This window comes from Rhipicephalus microplus, chromosome 2, assembly GCF_043290135.1.
Source record: "Rhipicephalus microplus isolate Deutch F79 chromosome 2, USDA_Rmic, whole genome shotgun sequence".
Taxonomy (NCBI): domain Eukaryota; kingdom Metazoa; phylum Arthropoda; class Arachnida; order Ixodida; family Ixodidae; genus Rhipicephalus; species Rhipicephalus microplus.
This window is the reverse complement of record NC_134701.1, coordinates 138,897,495-138,917,040: the sequence shown is the minus strand read 5'-3', so window position 1 is coordinate 138,917,040 and position 19,546 is coordinate 138,897,495.

Sequence of the window (19,546 nt, the reverse complement as noted above, 5' to 3'; positions counted from 1 at the left end):
TTACTTTGTAATTTGCTAAATCTCTGTGCATTATTCAGAATACAATAGTTGTTCATTTTTGCGCTTTTGTGACATTGCTAAGGAGCTTTGAGTGTCGAATTTTTCGCAAATATATTTTACTGAGAGTCAAATGATTTTGATGTGGTTTTTCACTTTGAATAGAAATTTTGAAAGTCGGAAAACAAGCTACAACAAAAAACCAGGAACGGTAATTTGGTGTCAGCATCACTCAAAACTTCATCTTTTTCAATAGTATTCCACCATGGTAGTATTGCTGGAAACATCGATCAACACACAGCGTATTATTTTAATCGGCATACATAATAACCGTCTTTGTTAGCCTTTCGTAGAGAAGAGTTGTGTACGCACGCGCACGGCAGCTTCTCTTTGTGTGGTTGCCTTGGGCAATGTAAATCGTGTATACCTCGTGGACCTCGGTCAAAAACAGGAAAAAAGCTGCGACAATTAAGATGGAAACAAACTTCCAGCACCCCCAGCAAGACAGTGCCGATGCACACACACACACAAATAACGATTTGCCGCAAAGGCGAAGTAATGAACGGGATAGCAACAAATTGTAAGGTCACGCGAAGAATGGTAAGCAATAGAAAACATGCCCCACATTTCCCACGCACAAATGACGCACGAAACGCACTCCCAGGTACAGATGACCGCAAATAACTGCCTCAGTTGTTACTTTGCTGTGTCCGCAAAGCGCGTCCTTTTCGCAAACGGAGATGGTCAGTGAGTACAGTGACCTTTGTGCGACTGGAAATTAGAACAGAATCGTTCCGGTGAAAGCTCGAGGCGTTTGGTTATTCCCACCGCGAGATAAGTGCGCGCACGCGTGAGCGTCCACGCCACGCCCCTCTCAAAGGGGCACGCGCGGAAGATCAGAGGATGCGCCGCCGCGTCGTGATGATGTGGCAACGAACGCTCGTTGTGCCATCTTGCTGGTAATGCTCTAAACACGATAGTTCCTCCGAGATAGCCAGTTCCAGTGGTAAGGCTGGTAAGTCGTAGATATCAATAGCTTGCCATTTCAATGATGAACGAGGTGCTCTTTCGTGGCTCAGTCTCGCACTCAAAAGCAAGTGGTCGGGCATTTGATTACACGCTCCGCTTTTTTTTTTCTGGTTCATTTTTTTTAGGGTTTTCATATATATAGATACGTACACACATACGGTGAATGACGGCGACGCCGACGTCGACACTGACGCCGGAAGCAAAATTCTGGCGAGAGTGTTCATACAATTTCTATCGCAACAAAAACATTGAGTTTTGCTCCCTTGCTTTGTAATCCCCAGGTGAAAACGAAACGAAAGGTCGTCGTTGTTTGGCGTTGCCCTGCACCGCGCGACGCCCTAAAGCAAAAAATATGTCCCGTTTATGACCGCTAGAAGGTAGCACCATCAATCTTCAAACGATTCTCGTCAATCCCGGGATGTTGCAGCACCTCCAGTGAGCATGCATGGTCAATACAGATGCGGAAAGTCGAAAACCTACCCGCATGGCAAATACCTCGCGTGTTAGAAAACTATCGCCGCATTTGTATGAGAAAATCCTTCATAAGGTTGTTCTACTGTTCAAGAGGTGAGAAAGAATGCAGTATGCGTATTTACCCATTCGTATCCTGTGCTTCATTTCTCGTACACAGGTATAGGCTGCCCTTATTGTATTAGGTATGCACAGAGATATGTAGACTTGTACTACTCCTGGTGTTTAATAGCGTATAAATACAGGCGTTTCTTTCGCAAGAGCAGGAAGCCTTTTAAAGAGGCGTAAAGGCTAACGTACTCAGAAATGTGGGTATTGATAGAGCGTAATGCATTGACACATCTATTTAAAGTAATCTTGGCAAGTCTTTGTGTTCGATCTGGTTGGGATTCCGTAATCGTCTAGCCATTCAATTAGCTTTACTTATAAACTGAACAATGGAAAGCACCGTAAAAATTAAAGTATGCTTCCACGTTATCTTTTAAACAAATGACTTCAAGAAAACAAATAAAATCACTGTATATCCACCGAGTGAAAGATGACGAGTGGGACGAAGTGGTCGTCTGTTTGTCTGTCTGTCTGTCTGTCTGTGAATATGCTGGGCTGGCTACGCCGCCGGATGGACACGGGTTCGCTCTGCACCTTCGCCCCTAAAGCATTCGAAATGGTTTCGTTTGAATATCTTTCACGAATTGCTCGCAAAGCGATAGGCAGCTTCAGCGAAACAAACTTATGGCCTTAGAAGTGAATGAATGAATGTAAATTCCAGTTTATCCCACAGAATGTGGGAGTCGATTTCGTGCGACTTCACCGACTAGCTCCATATGTTGCATTTCTCTGTGAACATTACAAGAGTCCAACAAACGTGTTTGCGTAAACTGAGTAGACCCGGGCATATTGCGGGCTTGCCAAGTACGTCGACTATCTGATGGTGCCACAGTGTACCTATCGTACGAAGGGGTGCACGCATTCACATCGGAGCAGCGCGGTAGGTTCTTGGAGGCGAAGCTCCCTAACCCGCAGGTCGTGCGTCAGCGATGTATCTAGTAGTAGCAGTAGTAGTCGTGGTAGTAGTAGTAGTTAACCACCCCTACGGCTGGACTAGAGGAGCGGTATGCGCGCACCCTTTTCAGTTGAGGAGAAAAGTCACGCAATCTAATCATATATATAAAGATGATGAAATTACTTACAGAGACGAGTATTGGTGACTTAATCTTTAATAAAATTTGCCTTGAATTTGATGCTTACTAAAAAAAAAACTAGTATCAGAAGGACGCACTTTGAGCACTGCCTGACCAGAAATGGTTGCCACGTTAAACTCGCTGGGCGTAACCTCCTTGGTTTTAGAAAGGTTTAGCGAAGGTTGGGCTGCAGTGCCATGAATATTCGCAACCGAAACGAACATGAGAGGGCGCTGCAGAGTTGCAGCATGGTGGATTCACGGAGGTCACCACGTCCGCTGTCGCTAACATAAATATTGAGTTTTCTGCAGTGTGATTGCTGTTCGTGAGGGGAGGGGGTTGTTGACGCGGAGCATCCTATTTTTGTCGGCACCCGTGGTCCCGCAAACGCGAGCGGCGTTCTTGAAGTGGTCCCGTTGTGATTGATTGATATGTGGGGTTTAACGTCCCAAAACCACTATATGATTATGAGAGACGCCGTAGTGGAGGGCTCCGGAAATTTAGACCACCTGGGGTTCTTTAACGTGCACCCAAATCTGAGCACACGGGCCTACAACATTTCCGCCTCCATCGGAAATGCAGCCGCCGCAGCCGGGATTCGAACCCGCGCCCTGCGGGTCAGTAGCCGAGTACTGTTGCGCCTTTGGGTAGCGTGGTGCGGACTCGGGCCATCCGAGTCCCCGGAGAGGACGAGTAGAGAAGCCGGAGAAGGAGAAAAAAATGTTTATATACAGTATTTACATGGTAGCGTGGTACAACATGAAAAGAGAATCACACACGAGCGCCTCTGCGCTAGCGTTTTTATACATCGTCCGCCTTCCCAAGATCCCTTGCAAAGAAAATTTATGCGCAGGATACTCCAATGAGATCGTCGTCTTCCTCTCCGTCCCCGAAGAGGGAAAGCCAAACACCGCCTCCCTCTGAACCTAGGAAAGGGGCAAGACATGCCCAGTTCGCTGTTTGGTGAGGGAGACCCCACGCGCCAGCGTGGCACCACAGTGAGATGACGTGGAATCCCATGCGCAAAGTCGCTCCCTGATGCAGCCAGGTTGACTCAAGCAAGGCAGAATACCCCGTACAGCTGCTGGGTCGACGCTGCTTCGGAGTGTTGCTCTCGGCGGCTGACAAAAGCTTGGCCAACGACTTTTGTGTCAAGAGGAGCCGGCGACGTGGTTTTTCCAGATTGTCCGCGTCCGTCGCCGTCCCGGTGCAGGGTTGACTCATCAACAGCTGCCAGGTGCCAGCAGGCCGCGAAGACCACGTGGAACTTGGGCGAGGCACAACAGCACCCCCGCCGCCAGATGATACATCGGGAGGTCGAGTTGTTCCATGCAGCTCGGCCGGGTCGATGTCGGCGACGTTCCGGCAAGGCTCTTGCTTTCTCGAAGGGCCTGGTCAAACTGGAATGCTCCAAGAGCTGGCCTCTGCGCCCCGCTTCGGTGAAAAGTGGGTGACAAGCTCCAAGAAACGACCTTTGTCAGCCACACACAATGCGACAAGCACCGCGTGCACGCCACTCTCATCGCCAGGCCTCCGATTTTACAAAGCAAACATCTTATCTTAATAACTTAAGCTCAAGGAAACAATGTGCATACCAATCGGGACAAGTGTCCAGTAACTCTTTCATACGTAACTCCATTTGGAATCGAGATAACATTATAATCAAGCTAAACAAGGAAACTGTAGAGCTCGGGACAACGAGGGAGTCAGTGAAAAATTTCTCTAAGCCCTCACTGTAACACATTGAAAAAAAAGTACACATAAACTAGGTAAAGGTAAACAAAAAAAATCAAACAAACCTTCCGCGTCTTTTGACGAGTCAAAACGCTCGACTTAGGGCGTCTGCATTTGTATGAAGGCCACCTCTCTTGTAGCGCACCTCGAAATTGTGCTGCTGCAGTGCTATGCTCCATCTGAGCAAACGACCATTCTTAGGTGACATTTGGTGTAACCAGGTTAGTGGAGAGTGATCAGTTTCTATAATAAACTTAGAGCCAGCAACATAGCAGCCTAGTTTTCGTACGGCCCAAACAATGCAAGCACATTCTTTTTCCGAAGTGCTATAAGCCTCTTCCCTGCTGCTCAATTTGCGACTCAAATACAAAACCGGCCGCTCCTCTCCACTCTGGTCCGTCTGACATAGCACTGCTCCTAAACCGCGTTCGCTTGCATCACACTGAATAGTGAAAGGTTTTGCAAAATCCGGTGCCCTCAAGACGGGTTTCTCACTCAATGCGTGCTTCAGCTTCTGAAAAGCGTCTTCCTTTTTAGAGTCCCATTGAATGTTCACAGGTTCGGTCTTGCGTAAACTATCTGTCAAAGGGCTGGCAATCTCGGAGTAATTCGGGACGTAATGCTGATAGTAACCTGTGAGGCCGAGGAATGCTCTCATCTCGGTCTTAGTGCTGGGACGACGATAACCGACCACCGCGGCTACCTTGAGTTCGGACGGTCGACGACGCCCATTTCCTACAATGTGCCCTAAATAGCTTACTTCAGCACAGCCCAAATGACATTTCTCTCTCTTTACCGTAAGACCTGCATTTTTGACCCGTTCCAAAACCATCCGAAGGTGTTCAACATGGTCTTCCCATTTGTCCGAAAATATCGCCACATCGTCTAGGTAAGGCAGCGCAAATTTCTCGAGCCCGTGGAGAACCTTATCCATCAGGCGGCTGAAACAATACGGCGCGTTCTTGAGCCCAAAGCTCATCATCAAAGTACGAAAAGTGCCCAGGGGTGAGATAAAAGCAGCGTATCGACTCGCGCGCTCTGTCAAAGGGACCTGCCAATACCCCCTAACAAGGTCTAACGTAGAAATGTATTTCGCCTTAGACACTGTCTCTACCCTCTCTTCAATGTTAGGAATAGGGTAAGTCTGGTCGACTGTTACAGAGTTCAGGCGGCGATAGTCCACGCATGGCCTTGGATCACGGCCCGGAATCTCAACCAAAATCAAAGGCGAGGTGAAATCACTGTCTGCTTCGATGATAACACCTAGGTCGATCATGCGGCGAATTTCGGCCTCTAGTATCTCTCTCTGTCTAGGTGACACCCGATACGGCTTACAGCTGATCGGCTTGTTAACCGTCAGCTCAATGTCGTGCTTAATCACATCCGTTTTGCCTGGCTTCTCGGAGAAAACGGTAGCGAATTCCTGTACTAAAAGCTCTAAATCTTCCTCTTGAGCCTTACTTAGGGTGTTCCCTGTGTCTACCCTATCGGACAATGTGCTGCTGACCGTGCCATCGGAAAGACAAAGGATTTCCGCGCCCTCATCCTCAGGAACATTGAGTGCAAGGTTTACTACTGCTTTTCGTCGCATGTAGGGTTTCATTAGGTTACTGTGATACACTTTGGGGCATTTCCGGCCCCACTTTACCTCGTAGTTGGTGTCTGAAAGCACTGACAACACTGTCGCTGGTCCCTCCCATTGTACGTCCAGCTTGTTTTTTCTTGAAGGGCACAACAGCATCACCTCATCGCCCACTCTAAAGACTCGCTTTCGAGCTGACTTATCGTAACGGGCCTTGGAAAGCGCCTGTGCTGCGCGCATGTTGCTCTCCACCACTTCGCGTGTAGTCCCCAGTCGCCCCAATAAATCCAGTACATAGGAAACTACATTAGGGTCCTCCCCATATCCAGTCCATGACTCTCGTATTAAGTGCAGCGGACCTCTCAAGTTCCTGCCGTAGACAAGTTCAGCCGGACTAAAACCCGTACTCTCGTGTGGGGCCGACCTCAGAGAAAACATCGCAGCTGGTATACACCCCTCCCAGTCACTTTTATGCTCAAAGCACAAAGCTCGCAAAACGCGTTTCATGACCGAGTGCATGCGTTCCACAGGGTTCGACTGTGGATGGTGAATAGAGCTATGCGCGATTTTTATCCCGCAGCGTTCTAGGAATGTAGTCGTAAGGCAGCTTGTGAACACACTTCCGTTGTCACACTGTATCTCCGAGGGAAAACCCACCCGAGAAAAAATAGACAACAATGCGTCCACCACGCATACTGAACTCAACTCTTTCAGTGCGATTGCCTCCGGGAACTTGGTGGCAACGCACAGCGCGGTCAGGACGTACCGATATCCTGATTTAGATGGAGGCAGAGGCCCCACGATGTCAATCACGAGCCGACGGAAGGGTTCTGTGACTATTGGCACTAGTTTCATTGGTGCCTTCCATTTGTCTGTTGATTTTCCTATCCGCTGACAAGTGTCGCATCCACGGACAAACATCTCTACATCCTTCCAGCACCCGGGCCAGTAGAACTCCTGAGCCAGCTTAGCTTTCGTTTTCTTTATACCTAAGTGGCCCGCCCAGGCGTTGCTGTGGGCCAGGTCGAGAATGTTCCGCCGGTATTTTAGTGGAACTACCACTTGGTTGTAGACCCGCCCTTTAGCGTTCTCATACCTGCGATGCAACACCTCGTTTTGGGTGTAGAACGAAACGTTCTTCCTAGAGTTACCTTCCTTATGTATGGCATCTAGCAGCATAGAGAGTGCGAGATCCGCCTTTTGATCGACCACTAGCGTTGCACGGTCGGTTCTGGCTAGCTGACACCAACTGGTGGACGCGGGTGTTAACACCGAGCCTGTCACCAAGTCCTCGTTTTCGGGCGTTAGAGATATTTCCTCGCTGTTGTCGACCATAGCCCCAGTTTCCGTCTCGACAACTCGCATGGCAGACTCATTTTCCGTCGCAACTACCTCAGGTTTTCCTACACTGCCCTCGGACGTCTGTTCCCCAGAGGGTGAGCTGCTCAGCTGTTGCGTCAGCTCGCGCGCCTTCGAACGGGTAAGGGCCATGCAAGCTATTTCGGTGGCAAATGATTCTCCACGTGTTTTTAACATTTCCTCAGACTTATTTGAAAATAGGTAAGGGAAGTGCTCCGGGAGGTTGGCTGAAATTGCTGCTTCCGTACACAATTGGCCGAAAGGGCCCTCGATTACAACCCTCGCTATCGGTAGGCAGACGCTTTGCTTTTCTGCCACTTGCCGAATCCAGGCACACTCTCCTATATAGTCTTCGGAAGATACGCAACTTGGATGCGCTACATCCATTGTGGCCGCCGAGTCCCTCAATACCCTACACATTCGGCCGTTCACTGAGAGTGTCCTCATGTAAGGCTTCAACAGCTTTAAGCTATCCTCTGACTCCTGAATTGTGGCAAATGCCATGTGCCTCTTACAGCTCCTGGCCATGTGGCCCTTTTCTCCGCAGCTGTAGCAAACAACTGGCTTCCGCGCTTCTAACGCATGCGCTATGTCACCAGGCGCCTTTGAACCTGATGAAGGTGCCGCCTTAGTCCCCTCACTGTCCTTTCCCTGCTGATTGTCTAATAACTTGGAATTTTCGGGTTTCCAGTTATTTCTTGCAAACCTCTTGCGTCCCTGGTTTCCCGACCAGCTTTCTACCTTTTCATTTTTTTCCGAAGTTCGTGGTGTATTGCGGAGACTACGGCGTGAGCAGTAATCTTCGGCGAGTTCTGCTGCCCTGTTTATGTCTACGTCTTTCATCCTATCCTGCACCCAAAGCCTTACCTCCTCGGGAATTCCCCGGTAAAACTGCTCAAGTACCATCAACTCAATGACCTTGTCATGGTTGCCATAGACTTGCGCGCTTTTGAGCCACTCTTCAAAGTTGGCTCTAATTTGGTAGGCATAGTCTGAATGAGATTCGTTGCCCCTCTTAGAGTGCCTGAACCGCAGGCGGAAAGCCTCTGTCGATAGGCGACATTTTCGTAGCAATGCAGCCTTTACCCTGTCATACACCTCGGAGTCCTCTTTATTCATTCTTGCGATAACATCGGACACTTCGCCTGGTAGTACGCATATCAGTTTTTGTGGCCAAGTCTCCCTACTAAACCCTGCATTTTCGCATGCTCGCTCAAAATGCACGAGGTATAATGCAATGTCGTCACCCGCCTTGAAGGTGTGGATTAGATCCTTTATCTTTGATTCTCCACCCCCTGAATTTTGATTTCCCACGGACATACGAAGCTCCAGTTCTTTCAGACGGATTTCATGTTCTTTATCCTCGCGATCCCTCCTTATTTCCTCCTCTCTTTGTTCACGGGCTAAGCGCTCACGCTCCTCTTTCTTTGCCAAAATGGTTTCTCTGGCCTCAATGGCCTCTTCTAAACTCACTTCCTCTTTTCCCAAGTGCTCCAAAATTTGTTGTTTTCTTTTAACCGAGCCGACCGAAATATTCAGCTCCTGACAAATTTCGAGGAGTTCTTGGACCTTAAACTTCTCCATCTTAGATATGCACACCGTTTCTCTTCTAAGGTAATTTTGCCCACGAGCCACCCAATTCTTGGTCTGCGAATCAAAATTTACCAAAATCACCCTACCACGTTACCGACCATCTGCGCTAACGAGTCTGGCGAAAAGAAGAGCAAACACGCGGCACTCACCACTTCGATGCAGCCGACGCAGGCGAATCCCACCGCTGCCACCACTGTTGCGCCTTTGGGTAGCGTGGTGCGGACTCGGGCCATCCGAGTCCCCGGAGAGGACGAGTAGAGAAGCCGGAGAAGGAGAAAAAAATGTTTATATACAGTATTTACATGGTAGCGTGGTACAACATGAAAAGAGAATCACACACGAGCGCCTCTGCGCTAGCGTTTTTATACATCGTCCGCCTTCCCAAGATCCCTTGCAAAGAAAATTTATGCGCAGGATACTCCAATGAGATCGTCGTCTTCCTCTCCGTCCCCGAAGAGGGAAAGCCAAACACCGCCTCCCTCTGAACCTAGGAAAGGGGCAAGACATGCCCAGTTCGCTGTTTGGTGAGGGAGACCCCACGCGCCAGCGTGGCACCACAGTGAGATGACGTGGAATCCCATGCGCAAAGTCGCTCCCTGATGCAGCCAGGTTGACTCAAGCAAGGCAGAATACCCCGTACAGCTGCTGGGTCGACGCTGCTTCGGAGTGTTGCTCTCGGCGGCTGACAAAAGCTTGGCCAACGACTTTTGTGTCAAGAGGAGCCGGCGACGTGGTTTTTCCAGATTGTCCGCGTCCGTCGCCGTCCCGGTGCAGGGTTGACTCATCAACAGCTGCCAGGTGCCAGCAGGCCGCGAAGACCACGTGGAACTTGGGCGAGGCACAACAGTACCTTAGCCACTAGACCACCACGGCGGGGCGGTCCCGTTGTGTGTGTAATGCACATGGCGCTCCGCGTCTCTGCGAAATTTCTTTAGATACTTTGGACGCCGCACTGACATGTGGTCACTAGTTAAAATAACCATTTAATAGGTTCGAGTTAACAAGTTAACACTAGTGCCCCAAATAGAAAGAAGAAATCTGCTAGGTCGTTTGTTTTAAATGTGAAGCATTTCTTAGCGAACTTCGGCAACGTCTATCTATCTATCTATCTATCTATCTATCTATCTATCTATCTATCTATCTATCTATCTATCTATCTATCTATCTATCTATCTATCTATCTATCTATCTATCTAGCGGCCTACGACTTTTAGCTCTCCTGGCCGTTTCCATAATGATATCGATGTCTAACTTGGTATGGCGTTACATGAGTGTATGAAGAACTTATTTAACTAGTCATAACATGGAAATCATGGCATGTATGTCATGAACGTCATGTTTATATGTCATGGTCCTGTAGCTGTAGCGGTGGTTTCGCTCACATGGCATGTTGCAAAACTGGTATGGTATGACATGATTGCATGGCGAACACAAACGACAGACCTTAACATGAAAATCATGAAATGCGTGTCATGTAACAACATTACTACATGCCGCGCTCATGATGCAATCGCGGCCGTTCCGCTAGCGTCACATATACCAAATTTGGTAATACAGTACCTGAATGGATGACGAAGGTATGTGAGTGGTGCAAACATGATAATCATGAGATGCGTGTCATGTAACAACATGACGACATGCCACGCTCGTGATGCGCTGGAGGCCGTCTTGCTAGCTTCACTTATACCAATTTTGGTATTACGGGTTGTGAATGGATGACGAAGGCATGATACTGGTGCAAACTTGATAAACATGAGATGCGTGTCATGTAATTAAATGACTACACGCTACGCTCATGATGCGCTCGCGGCCGTTTCGCAAGCTTCGCATGGACCAAACTTGGTATTACGGGACGCGAACAGACGACATTTGTAAATGACACATCCAAACATGATATTCGCGACATGCGTGTCATGTAACAACTTGACTACATGCCACACTTATGATGCGCTCGCGGCCGTTTCGCTAGCTTCACATAAGCTAAATTTTGTATTACGGGGCGCCAATAGATGACGAAGGTATGTGATTGGCGCAAACTTGATAATCATGAGATGCGTGTCATGTGAGAAAATGACTACATGCCACAGTCAAGCCGCCAATACATTTCGACGTGACGCGGTGCGCGTGCTCGCCGGCGTTCATTTCATCGCGTCACGCCGGCGTTGGCACACCAGGCACCGGTCGCGCCATCTCGCAGGCGCGCGCCGCGCTGCGTTGCTTTTACGCGTGCGCGTTTCAGCGCGTCCGGTGTCCCTACGTCACGAAAAGAGGAAGACGCAGTGTTGTCTGGGTCTCGCATCGGCGCGAAATGCAGTATGTCGCATTTCGCGCCGGTTGCCATCGGGCCCCGCCGACGGGCGCTTGTCGTGCCTGGCGTCAGGCTATAGAGTGCTCGCGTATTGCTAATGTAGCATCGTTGTGCTCGTGCGCGCACGTCAACGCTACATTGGAGTATATTGGGCCTTTCATGATGCGCTCGCGAGCGTTTCGTTAGCTCCACATATATGAAATTTGGTGTTACGTGACGTGAATAGATGACGAAATGTGTGATTGGCGCAAACATGATAATCCTGACACGCGTGTCATGTGAAAACCTGACAACATACCACGCTCATAGCGTGCTCGCGGCTGTTTCGCTAGCTCCACATATACTAAATTTGGTATCACATGACGTGAATGAATGGCTAAAGTAAACGACAAATTCAAACTTGATAATCATGACACAGAAGTCACGGCATCATTTACCTCCACCTCGTAAAGTTGTGCTGATTTGGAACTGACGTTTCAACATTTCTCATTCGTGCTTCGCATATAATCGATTCCCAATGTGCATGGGATCTGCCATTGTTTTTTCTTGACGAACAGCACCATCCTACCATGCTCCTACCGTATACGACTGGCGTTTGGACTGTTTGGACCTCAGTATGCAGCTTCCCTGTATTGCCGCTAGGTGCCGCATAAATTACTGTAGTCGCAAAGAGTGAGCTAGTATATAGTCATGAACTAGATATTGTGAAAGGTGGGAAGTAGACACGAAGCGCAGGTCATAAGAGAGTGCGTGAGCGCCACCTGTCGTTTAGCCCTTGGAATGTCCACTGGATGACGGTACTTCTATATGCTGAATATATAATGAAAAAATGCGACATGGAGGTATTTGAAGAGTTCACTAATTGGGCGGATATATGGACAGATGGATACAGATACAGATGCACGGACGGACGCATGGAAGGATGGACACGCAAACGAACGGACACAGGCACGGACGCACGGATGGAGGAACGGATGAACGCACAGACGAACGGACGCACGAAATTATTGACGGATGGGCACAAGGACAGCTGCACAGATGGATGGACGCAGAGACGGTCGCACAGGTAGACGCATGGATAAACGGAAGCAAGAGTGAACGGACGGACGGACGCTTCGCCCCACTCATCATAATGCACTCCGTGGATATGCTGCAATTTTTTTTTATTGAAACAAGGTACACTATACAGCACAATGATGTATACATTATAAGGAGCATTCATTGGCACAATGACATATACCTCTGTGGTCGATGAACGCATCGTGAGTCATGAGATGGAGCACACATATTATATTTTATACGATTTCACATATAATCCCTAAAATCGACAGAAGCAATATTTCGTCATAAAGTTTGACTTTCGCAACTCAACGTGACCCTCTATGCCATGATCTGAAGGATGAGAACCAGTTAAGTCATAAAATATAACATATTGAGTTAAACGACCCGAAACCACGATATGATAATGGGAGACGCTGTAGTAGGGGGCTCCGCAAAATTTGGCCACCGCGGGTTCCATGACGTGCACCTAAATAGGGACTTTTAGCTAACTGCTTTCGCGCTCCGTTCCTCGTTCCGCTGAAACGCTGAACGTTACCGCAGTGCAACGCACCATTTAAGTTTTAGCCAAGCATCGTTTGGTCAACGCAATCGCGACCCCATCGGAGCGTGAAAAGTGTTTTAAAAGAAAATAAACATAGTTCTTATCTCGCAGCAAGATTGAAAATTCTCTTTTGAAAGAGTGTGAATTAATTTTCTGTTTCACAATTGAGCACTATAAAAAAATTGCCCGCAGCTTCCCTCGGGGGAACACTGAGGAGGATGCGGAGCATATAATTGGTTAACGGGGTGTTGAAGTGGGACTTACTTGGGTCGATGGCTAAATTGGTTAACGTGGTTGTAGGAGGGGGTGTTAAATGAGTGAACACGTACACACGTATGCGAAAGGGCGGCGCTGGTCGAAGGGACGTCGATCATTGTGTTTGTGGATTCGTTGGAATTCATTTCACCGCAACCTTGGACGTCAACGCGCCGTACAAACTAACCGACGAGCGGCAACTGAGCGAGCGAGCGCCGACCTTGAGTATATATACAGCTCGACGGCGCATGCACTGTCAGCTGTTGAATGTTCTCGAAGCGCGACGCCACATGCGCGTCCACTGGAGAATCAGGAGAATTGTAGATGTCGAACGCGGTGTGTAGAGGAGGAAGGGTGCACAGATGGTGGAGGAGTGAAGCACGCGCGGTGTGTAGAGGAGGAAGGGATGCACAGATGGTGGAAGAGTGGGCGACGGCGCGACGGCGCATGCGCGCGCGTCAGCTGTCGAATTCACGTCCGCCTCATAACCTTGTGCTGATTTCATTGTGACAATTCAACTTCCTCATTCGTGCTTCTCATATCATCATTCCCACTGTACTTGGGATCTACCGATGTTTTTAAAATGTGATTTCTTAGCGAACTTCGGCGTCTTCGAGCGTATTTATCTATCTGTCTATCTATCTAGCCGCTTACGTTTGGGTGCTTTTGGTCACCCCCTTAACTTGGCGGGAACCAAAATTAGCACAGAAGCGTAAGATGGTTTGACGAATATGACGGGCTTGTCAAGACATCAATATTGTCCCAATCCCGTCACGTACGTCGTCAAGCACTTCCCACCAGACAGTGGCACATACCCACGGGTGGGTATGTGCCACTGGTATGCGGGTATATGCCACAGGGGATGGACACTTAGTATCTACCGAGGAGCGACGACAACACACATGGACAATTTTAACGCACGAGCTTTGTGAAATACCCGACATCGGTAGCATCAACCCGATGAATGCAAAACGGACAATTCCGGGTCTCAGCTGGAATCGAACCCAAGCATTCTGCGTGGCAATGAAGTATTTTACCACAGAGCTACTACAGGTCTCGAAACTACTTTTCGAATAGACGCTAATCTTCATGAAACGTCAATAGTGGTTACAGTGCTGCCCACGAAATTTTATAAACATTACGTATGTACTCCTTCGATACAGCCGTCACGTCGGGTTAACGTCAATTGTGGTTAGTTTCCATGCGCTGAAACTTACTTATGTATAGCAGTGCCCAAAGCCAGCATTTCCGCTAGCATCAGCGCTTCATATCAGCTTCTGCTGTTGCTAACATGCATGTTCCAGTCGACATCGTTGCGCAAGTGCAAACAATTGGTTACATAAGCATCTGCAACTCTTCAACATATGTCTGTGCGCGCAACATTTGTACATATATTTGGCGTCATTTCCTGACGTTCGCTCAATAAAAAAAAATGCAACACACTCACCTTCCTTGCGCATGCTTCGCATAACGTCAATTTACAGGTATGTGGGATCTGCAGAACTATTTTTTTTCTTCTATCTAGTCTATTTATTGATTGAAGATCATGACCGGCGGGCAGCAAGGCAGCACCCTAACCACCAGACCACCATTGAAGCTCTCGGATTTGGCAGGTTAACTGATAAAATGGAAAAGTGTTTTCTTTTTGCAGTATGTTTTATTATGTACGTCACTTGGAAAGCTATTTGAATAAGACACCGACCTGTATAGTTCCACCAGAGCTACCATAGAGGCTTTTCTGAATGGTTTAGGCAACTTGGGACTGCAATGTTTTGGCTCGAACTGCAGTGGCAAGTTCATATGCATGACGTTGCGTCCTACGTCGAAGACAAAGAGGTTAAAAAGTTCAGTAGTGGCTCTTAGCACGGCTATCCCAGGCTGTACGTAGCATGAGCTACGGATGGACGACAGACGGACAAATGAACGTGCCACGGATAGATGAATGGACGAACCATGGACGCGGATAGATGAACACTTACGGACGGATCACGAATGGGTGGAGAGATGGACTAGTCAGTGAGCGGTTTCCCGCGGATCAAGTATCACCCCACTTGTGACATGACGCTCAAGGCGCTGCCCCGCCGTGGTGGTCTGGTGGCTAAGGTACTCGGCTGCTGACCCGCAGGTCGCGGGTTCGATTCCCGGCTGCGGCGGCTGCATTTCCGATGGAGGCGGAAATGTTGTAGGCCCGTGTGCTCAGATTTGGGTGCACGTTAAAGAACCCCAGGTGGTCGAAATTTCCGGAGCCCTCCACTACGGCGTCTCTCATAATCATATGGTGGTTTTGGGACGTTAAACCACACAAATAAATCAATCAAGGCGCTTCCAGGCCTCCGGTGCACTAGCCGTGTTCCATGTGACGTCACTGATCGCCGCGCATGAACAAAACTGCTCACCGTGAGCCACGCGGAACTGTTGAAGGTCACCCTGCGTATCACCCTACTTGGCTGACGTACAATTAGTAAATTCCTAAGTTCGTTCGAAAAGCTCCTGCGCCAATTAAAACTGGCTTGACTAGAGTGGAACGCGTGACACGCATCTTCCTCTTTGCATGTTTGTACCTTGTGGGCACAGCGACGCTCCGCAAAAAAAAAAAAAAAGTGCGAGCGCTGTACCACGCGAGGTGCGACCAGCATCGGTTGGTCCAGCTCGGTGGACCTCTGGCACCGTGCCAGAGCACGTACTGGCGGATGAATAAGTATAAGCATGAGACATTAAAGACTTTTTTCTTAGAAAATTGCTGAAATGGAAGCTGCCGCAATTCTTTGCTATAGAAAGTGAAGTCCGCTTCAGCCGACTAACATTTCGGAAGCATCCTAAGCCGGAGTGAGGCTCGTTGGAGCCCAGCCTTGTTGGCGTCCCTCACATGAATATTTCTAGATGCGAGACACAAAAAGTGCGTAACGATAGCCTATTGTCAAGAATAATTTATAAAGAACAAAGTATAACTCCGAGAAGCGCAAACCTTTTGTTCTATTCTGCGACTTCAGCGCACGTACTTCAGAGATTAGCACCTATCTCTGTTGTTGAAGCTCAGTGTCCGCTGTCACGGTGCTTAGAAATATCACGTGGGAAAAGACAACGCTATCGTCGAAACATGTGCCTATGGGAATAAAAAAAATGTTTTCAATGGATGAACAACAACTGTATTTGTGAAGGAACAATTAAAAACACCTACAAGCACAAACCCTTTATACTAATTGGTGATCTCAACGTAAAAATTATTGACCTTGAGACCTAGCTTCATTCACTCGTCATCATTCTCTTCATGGCAATGCATGTATATTTAGGAGTGAAGCTCCTTATGCCCTCATAATGTCAGATCATGGTCATAGAGACTCGCCGTCATCCCTTGTCAAAGCGCAGGTTCAAAACGTCTGTGCGCAATATCGTATACAGAGCGTACTTTGCGCGCATATGGTTTAAAATTTGAGCGTACACTGTCCATGCATTCATTTGTCCGTCTATTTGTGTGTGCGTCTGTTCATTCCTACGCCCACGCACCTGCACGCCCATCCTTCCGTCCACGCAAGCACGAACACTCTACACAAGTCGGCAACTTCAACGTACACATTATGGACCTATAGTCAGTTACAGCCTCAGAATAAACATAAGCTCCGCCAACAGCTCCCACCGTCCCAGCCACGCCCACTAAATGCAATAGCTTATTTACGTGGTGTCAGGACTAGGTATTTCTGGCATATGATTTGACCGTACAGGCACGCGTTCATTTCGATAGTTTGCTGTCGAAAAAGTTTAATACTTGGCTAATTTTATAAGAAACTTTGACTTCACTGCCCACCCAAATGCAACATTTCAACAAGGAATGCATATTCCTAGTGTGCGTTGTACTAGCACTATCAGCGATAATGTGCTTAGGATTGGAATGAAAATCGCCAAACATTGCTTTGTTGCACAGGTGAACGACAGGAACACTGCAGTACTGGGAATGAATCGTGTGTTTATTGTTAGGTTGTAACCGACAGCAGCTTTGTTGTGGACATTTTATGTGACTTTACGTGACTTCATGTATCTCAATTTACATTATTTAGTGGAACGTTTTGGCAACGTAGGGTTACTCCGCAATACAATACCCAGAGCTTGACCCACTCGTAATGATTAACTTCGTGGATATGCGGGAATTGTGGCTTTTAGTCCCGTGCTACGAGGTTGATCAACATGTTTGTGTGAGCTCAGTGGTCGTACGCGTATCGTGCATCCTCCAGGAGCTACGACTACATCGGCAAAAAGAGGTAGCTTCTGAGCCGACGCGATCTGAGCGCTCCCATCAAAACACAGACGTGAGATTCACGAAAACAAAGTACACGCTATGGTGCGACGATGACCTTATCATGAGCAGAAGTCATTGGCACTTTCCTTGGGGTGTTAGAAACGTTTGACTGTACCTTCCTTTATCATAGGCCTACAGATATAATGTTTGACAGCAAAAGCTCAAATAATATCGCAACAGCTGATTTGGTACAGATAAACCAATTTTGACCGCTATCTCGCAAAATCGGAATCGAGAAAAATATCCAGAAGCGGATGGGATTTCAATATGGGCCCCCTTTCTCAGCCCCCTACGTGGAAGTCGAGAGTTCTATCACAGAGTCCCATCGGTGCTAGAGGCATGCTTCTTACACACACACACACACACACACACACACACACACACACACACACACACACACACACACACACACACACACACACACACACACACACACACACACACACACACACACACACACACACACACACACACACACACACACACACACACACACACACACACACACACACACACACACACACACACACACACACACACACACACACACACACACACACACACACACACACACACACACACACACACACACACACACACACACACACACACACACACACACACACACACACGTACAAACCCCTCCTGCGGATGAAAAATCGCGCAAACATATGCGATCTAGCGTTGTAGGAGAGTAAAATAAGAACCAGCCTACAAGCATTGCGAAGTGCATAACGGGTGGGTCATTTAACATTTGCAACCCACTACAAAAGGCCACAATTCATCATCACCAGCGGTAGCAAACAAGCTCAAGGTCATGTGTGCCTTTACCTCCAGTAAAGATACTGTGTATCTTTACTGTCCACTTGCTATAAGGACCTCGAAAAAAGCTCGCAGCATCGGTACATAAAATAAAAATAATAATTGCAAATAAGGCCTTACAAAGGTGTAGAGGCTATCTCGCTTTTCCACAGAATGACGATTATGCATTTGTGCGTTTCTCGCATCTCCGCAAAAAATAAAATTTATGGCATAGAGGGAAGAGGGCTTCTAAGTGTGCTCAAGTAGTTGCCACAAGAGAGAGAATATTTTGACAGAATGGTTTGAGGTATCGCTAACTCTGGCCTGCTACTCTACCCTGGCGGAGACAGGAAAGTGATACAGGGATAGATGACGATAGTAATGTAGGAAGATGAGAATATAGTCCTGGTGCACTGGGGCAAGTCTCAAGACATGAGTCCAATCAGCTGGTTTGTTAGAAAGCTAATGACTGCTCCTATAACCACACTTGTGCTGCTGCCCTCAAGTAAAGGACCTAACACAACCTGATTGTTTACAATGGGCTCATATACGAATGCGGAACATCTGAAGACCGCGTTGCTTAGCTCAAATATAAAGGACCAACTACTAGTCATCCGGCCAGCCGAAGATGCCACTGAGCCCATGGACTTGTGTCTGTGAAGAATAATAAAATTCTTGGATACACCTCATTAGAACAAATGTTGCTTCTCTATCTGCAAAGCCCACACCTTTAACTTTGCCTGAAATATCTACCTATCTATCTATCTATCTATCTATCTATCTATCTATCTATCTATCTATCTATCTATCTATCTATCTATCTATCTATCTATCTATCTATCTATCTATCTATCTATCTATCTATCTATCTATCCAGCAGCCTTCGCTGACCCAGATAGGACATATTACAGTTTACCAATGGACTGTGCCGGTCATGTTCTGTAACTGCCACATGACCAACACGGACAAAGATTATGCATGTGCATAAGGTCAAGACACCTAATGGACTGTCATAATCTAATATTCTGGCCAAAACACAAAGATAAGCAGTAGGCATTGTAGTTCGGAAAGGCCTTTCTTAAAGACCTCTTCAAGGTCAGAAGCATTGTACCCCAAGAAACGTCCGGTTCCCTTATTTACCAGGCTCTATGTTCCGAAACTGAGCGCACGTTCATTTTTTTTTCTTGGGAAAGGAAAGTTTCTTAATATGTTTGCACATAAAGGAATGCGCGTGAAGTTCCAGAGAATCTCTTATAAGTTTTATGTAGCTCCAAAAACATCTATTTGAATATGTTTCGCCAAATAAGAGAGGAAAAATGTTTAAAATGAACTGGCTATTTTC